The 5166-nt window shown below is 50.9% G+C and overlaps 1 long non-coding RNA gene across 2 annotated transcripts in view; it reads right to left on the bottom strand.

Annotated features, from left to right (window-relative positions):
- Positions 1-5166, bottom strand: part of LOC105854518 — a 20577-nt gene that overhangs the window by 5112 nt on the left and 10299 nt on the right. For both annotated transcript variants that reach the window (XR_001146174.1, XR_001146175.1), the window contains exon 2: positions 785-935. This is a non-coding gene — a long non-coding RNA (uncharacterized LOC105854518). The remainder of the gene's footprint in view (positions 1-784; positions 936-5166) is intronic.

The raw sequence follows: 5166 nt of genomic DNA, 5'->3' as shown, positions 1-5166 counted from the left end.
TGGGAGACAGAAGAGGAAATTCCTTGCTAATCAAATCTCTGAATAGGAGACATAGGTGGATTTCCTTATCTGAAGACTACATAGTAGAATCCTGAAAAACTAGCCAGAAGACTTGTGGATTTCTTTAAGGTATAGCAGGTGGGAAACTTGACTAGTTTAAAAACAGGCAACCTGGATGAATTTCCACATCTAAAGGCCAGACAGCAGGATGTTTGAGTAATTCTTTAGAAGCTGAGTAGAAGGCCAGGTGAGAAAATAGAATGATAAGATTTGGGTTTTCCTCCATCCATCAGGCAGTGAGAGACTTTGCAAAAACAGCCCTTTTGTGTTTATTTATCAGTCAGTAGTCAAGTCACTTCACTTCAGGGGAATTTCTCACCCTGGTGCAGAGCTTGCTTGTCAGGGCAGGCGGCCTGGCCTCGTGAGGCTGGCACACGCTCCCCTTTTCCTTCTGTTCTCCCTTTTCTGGGAATCTTGGCTCACCCACCCCCTCCCACCTTGAGACCCTGGCTAGCCAGCCCCATAAACTCTACTTTGCAAATTGCATTCTTGTGTCTTCCAGTAATCCAGTTCTCAGACCCTAACAACCCCAGGCAACAACTGTCACAAGAATGTCATCAGGGAATAGCCCCGCCCTGACAGGCGCACTTTCTGCCCTCTCCAGCCCCCTGTCTCCCTTCCCTGTTGTCTCCTTAAACACTTGTCCTGCGCTGACCGAAGGGGACGTCCCCACAGTATTGGTCAAAGGCGCCCAAGAACCAACCCGTCCACGGAACTCCTTTACCTGAAATCCATCAAAGGGGCTTCACTGTCTAGCTCAAACGGAGGCTCCTGGTGCGTCTAGCTCCCCCTGGACCCTCGGCCTGGTCGCACACCTGTCGCATAGCAGACCTGTCACGAAGAAGGCCTGGTCGCACACCTGTCGCATAGCAGACCTGTCACGAAGAAGTGCGGGTGAAGCTGGCTTCAAGGAAGTTCCCTTTGCGGGGAACAGGTGCATGTCTCCACTCCCGTTTTGCTAAAAGATTCAAAACATGTAACTATTTGATTTCCTAGGCCACAAGAATCTGTTGCTTAGTGAGCCAAGATGATAATGACTCTCCCATGAGAAAACAATATTGACCTCTGTTAAGTTTTAGTAATGGTAACTTGATGTTTCTTAGGTAACAAGTGATTGTTTTCTATAGTGATGTTTCTAATGATTAAGTATGGCTTTCTGGAATATGAGTACTTATAAATTAGCACTTTGATAAAGTAAAAATATGTAAAGTTGGGCCCTCGCTGGTGGCCCAGCGGGTTAAAGCACAGCACTAAGAAGCTAAAGCCACTTCCACAGGAGTTCGATTCCCGCCTGCCCTGGAGGTGATCCACATGGCGTGGCAGACCTCTCCTGACCCGCCCGCTGCTCCCCTCAGCAGTGTACTTGGTTGATCTGCCTGTTCTGCTTCCCACTCTGTCTCTGGTGAAGCCTCCCACCCTCCGCATCACTGGCCTGTATCCCAGTTCTGTATGAATAAATAAACAAATCTTAAAAAATATATATATGTAAAGTTTCCCTTCCTTCCCAACAAGTTTTGTATGATCAAAACATGTGGTCATGACAGGTATCGAGTAATAATGCCAAAATTTACCACATAAAAACCCTGCTGTCCAGGCAATAAACGGAGCAGTTTCTCCAAGCTTTGGAGTGTGCTCTCTCATTTTCTCTTTTACAGAACCTCAGTGTGGACACTTTCTCCGCCCTCTTCAGGATGGAACCGAGGTTGGGGCAGGTCCCCAACAGCTCCTGCTCATTTCTTACTCCAAATAAATGCATATTACCCTTTTTTAATTTTTAAATATTGTGCTTAAACAAAAGGTTACTATAACAGGCCCTCCCTGGTGGCGCAGCGGGTTAAAGCACAGCACTGGGAAGATAAAGCCTCTTCCGCATGGGTTCAATCCCTACCTACCACAAAGGTGACCACATGGTGCCGCAGACCTCTCCTGACCCGCCCGCTGCTCCCCTCAGCAGTGTACTTCTTCGTCAGTCTGCCTGTCCTTCTCTCCACTCCATCTCTGGTGAAGCCTCTCGCTGCCCCAGCACCTCTGGCCTGTACCCCAGTTTTGTATGAAAAATAAATAAATCTTTTTTAAAAAGGTTCCAGTAAGTACAAGAGGTCTGGGCCTCCCCAGGGGTGCAGGGGCTCATCTCAACCCAAGCAGCTATTGGCAGTCACTGGGGCACAAGGCACAAGTGGATCCTGCCCAGGAGCTACCCCAGGAGGTCCAGTGGTCCTGGAGTGGTGTCCAGTGCTCCCATACTCCTGTAGTGGTGTGTTTCAGTGGATCCACCTGTTCTGCTGTGGGGAGTCCTCTCACCTCTCACCTAACTGGAGCACATGTCTGGGATACAACCAATACAGGAGAGCCACATGACCAGCACAACCACGTGTCCAAGCCAGGTGTGCCACGTGACTGCCACGGGTCACGTATCTGGTGGGATGTAACAAGTGACCACTGTAGGTCACTGTTCTCGGGAGGTGTGCCACATGTCCGCATTGGGTGTATCGCGTGAAAAGTCATGTATCTGGGTATGGTGTGCCACGTGACCACTATTGGTCACATGTCCAGGTCGGGATGCCATGTAAGGAGTCATGTGTCCAGGTGGGGTGTGCCATGTGACAACCATGGGTAACGTGTCTGGATGGGGTGGAACATAACCACCATGGGCCACATGTTGTCATCTGGCGTGCCATGTGACCAGTCATGTGTCTGGCAGGTGTGCCACGTGACCACCACTGGTGACGTGTCCAGGTCCTTTTGCCACGCAACCACTCACGTCAGTTGTGTGTGCCACGTCAACAATGCAAGTCACATGCTCGGGTTGGGTGTGCCACGTGACCACCAAGGGTCTTGTGTCGGGTCCATGAGACCACATGACATGTCATGTGTCCAGATGGGGTGTGCCACGTGACCACCAAGCATCATGTGTCAGGGTGGGTGTGCCCCATGACCACCATAGGTCACGTTTCCAGATCCAGTATGACACGAGACCACCACGGGTCATGTGTCAGGGTCCATGGGGGCACATGACATTTCACATGTCCGAGTGGGGTGTGCCACGTGACTGTCATGGATCACGTGTCCGGGTGGGTATGCCATGTGACAACTGCTGGTCATGTGTTGGGCTCATGTGTTCCATGTGACAAGCCCACATGTCCATGTGGGTTTGCCACGTGATAGCCGCATGTCACATGTTTGCATCACCTGTGAGACCTAACCACCAGGAGTCATGTGTTGCTGTCTGACATGCAACCACTGGTGATGTGTCAGAGTCTTTTTGCCACGTGACCAGTCAGATGTCTAGGTGTGCATGCCACGTGACCACTGTGCATCACGTGTCAGGTTGAGGTGCACCACCTGACTAGTCACGTGTCTGGGTTGGGCATGCCGCGTGATGAGTGTCCGGTGGGGTGTTCCACGTGACTACCGTGTATCATGTCTGGGTAGGGTGTGTCACTTGACCACAAGGTGTTGCCACGCGACCACCACATATCACATGTTTACATTAGCTGTGCCACCTAACCATCACGGTCATGTGTTCCCGTCTGGCATGCCACGTAATCAGTCACACATCTAGGTAGGTTATGTCCCATGATCACCGTGTACCACGTGTCTGGGTGGTGTGTGCCACGTGACCACCACAGGTGGTCACGATTTTCCATCTTTATAAAAACACATTTTTCTCCAACAAATTGGCCTTTCATTACAGGAAGGTGGAAATCAAAATCCCCAGGATACAGGGTAAATTGTTTTTCTCCCTTCTAGGATCCTGACGCCTACACAGAGGAGTCCAGCAAGTGGTACAGGGCAAACTGGAGGGCAGGTGCAGAGCCAGGGCTGCAGGTGCAGGTGAGGGCTTGCAGTTGCATGGTGGGGCTGCAGGACCGGAGGGGAAGCCCCAGGGTGCTCCCACCAGTCCTGCTGTGCCTGAAGTTTCGAAAACCAAGTTGAAATGGAAGCAAAACCCCACATTTCTTAATCTGCCATTCACCTAAGGCTCCTGGAAGCCGCTGAAACCACAAGTCGCGTCAGCGGCATTCAACATACATCAGGACCGTTACCATGAACACAGAGTCCTGGACCCTGCTCCCACAGTGGGAAAAGGGGTGTCCTGCTCCCTGAGGCCTTCCCACCTGAGGCTGCGGGTCATGTTCTGCACTGCCCCATTACACAGCTTCAATACCAGGCCCCTGCCCCACTGCGGCCTTTGCCCCCAGGGCTGCTCCTTCCTTCACACTGTGAGTGGGGGTGGGGTAGGGTAAGTGGAGCCAGCACTGCTCACTCCTGGGTCTCCCCACCTTCCGTCTTCACAGCTGCTTGTGCTTCAGCACATAGTGACATGATGTAAATACAGAGAGGAATGGGGGAAGGCAGAAGCTGGGTGGGGCGGGCCTGGGAAAGGGCAGAGGAAGGAGAAACTCACGGGCAAACCAGGACTGTAAGGGATGGAGCGCGTGCAGCCTGGTGGCGCGGCTGCGGCCAGGAGTAATAACAGGCAGAGACCACAGCAGGTGAGAAGTGTAGGGGAGACGGGCTGCAGCCGAGATTGTGGTGCCAGGCAGGACGGGGAAATGGTGGCCAGGGTGTCCAGGGCAGGAAGCCAGCATGGGCAGGGGCAGGGAGACCGTGGAACAAGAGAACAAAGTGCGGGGCCGGCCAGGTGCAAGAGGGATTCTGGTGCATTCAGACACAAGAATGCATGGTACCACTGCTCTGCAGGGAACTTTGCATCAGAACACTAGAGTCTGGAATTTGATAGAGATAGAGATAGATAGATAGACAGATAGATAGATAGATAGATAGATGCATATATATATGCATGCATGTATGTATATATTGAAAGAAATAGTAACAAACAGACATCCCACTAATTGGGAAAAAAGTTTTTCACACAAAACTAAGGATTGATCACAAAGATAGGCAAAGAACTGATGAAGCTCAACAAAAATAAACAACCCCATCAGAAAATGGGCAGAAAAGCTAAAAAGACACTTCTCCAAAGAGGAAATGCAGATGGCCAACAAGCATAAGGGAGATGCAAATTAAAACCACAATGAGATACCACCTCACCCCAGTGAGAATGGCACATCTTCAAACAACTAGCAACAACAAATGTTGGCG

The sequence above is a fragment of the Condylura cristata genome, unplaced genomic scaffold (assembly GCF_000260355.1).
Source record: "Condylura cristata isolate star-nosed mole 26May11 unplaced genomic scaffold, ConCri1.0 scaffold00048, whole genome shotgun sequence".
Taxonomy (NCBI): Eukaryota; Metazoa; Chordata; class Mammalia; order Eulipotyphla; family Talpidae; genus Condylura; species Condylura cristata.
Note: the sequence above shows the minus strand (reverse complement) of the source record. Positions and strands in the feature narration are given on the sequence as shown.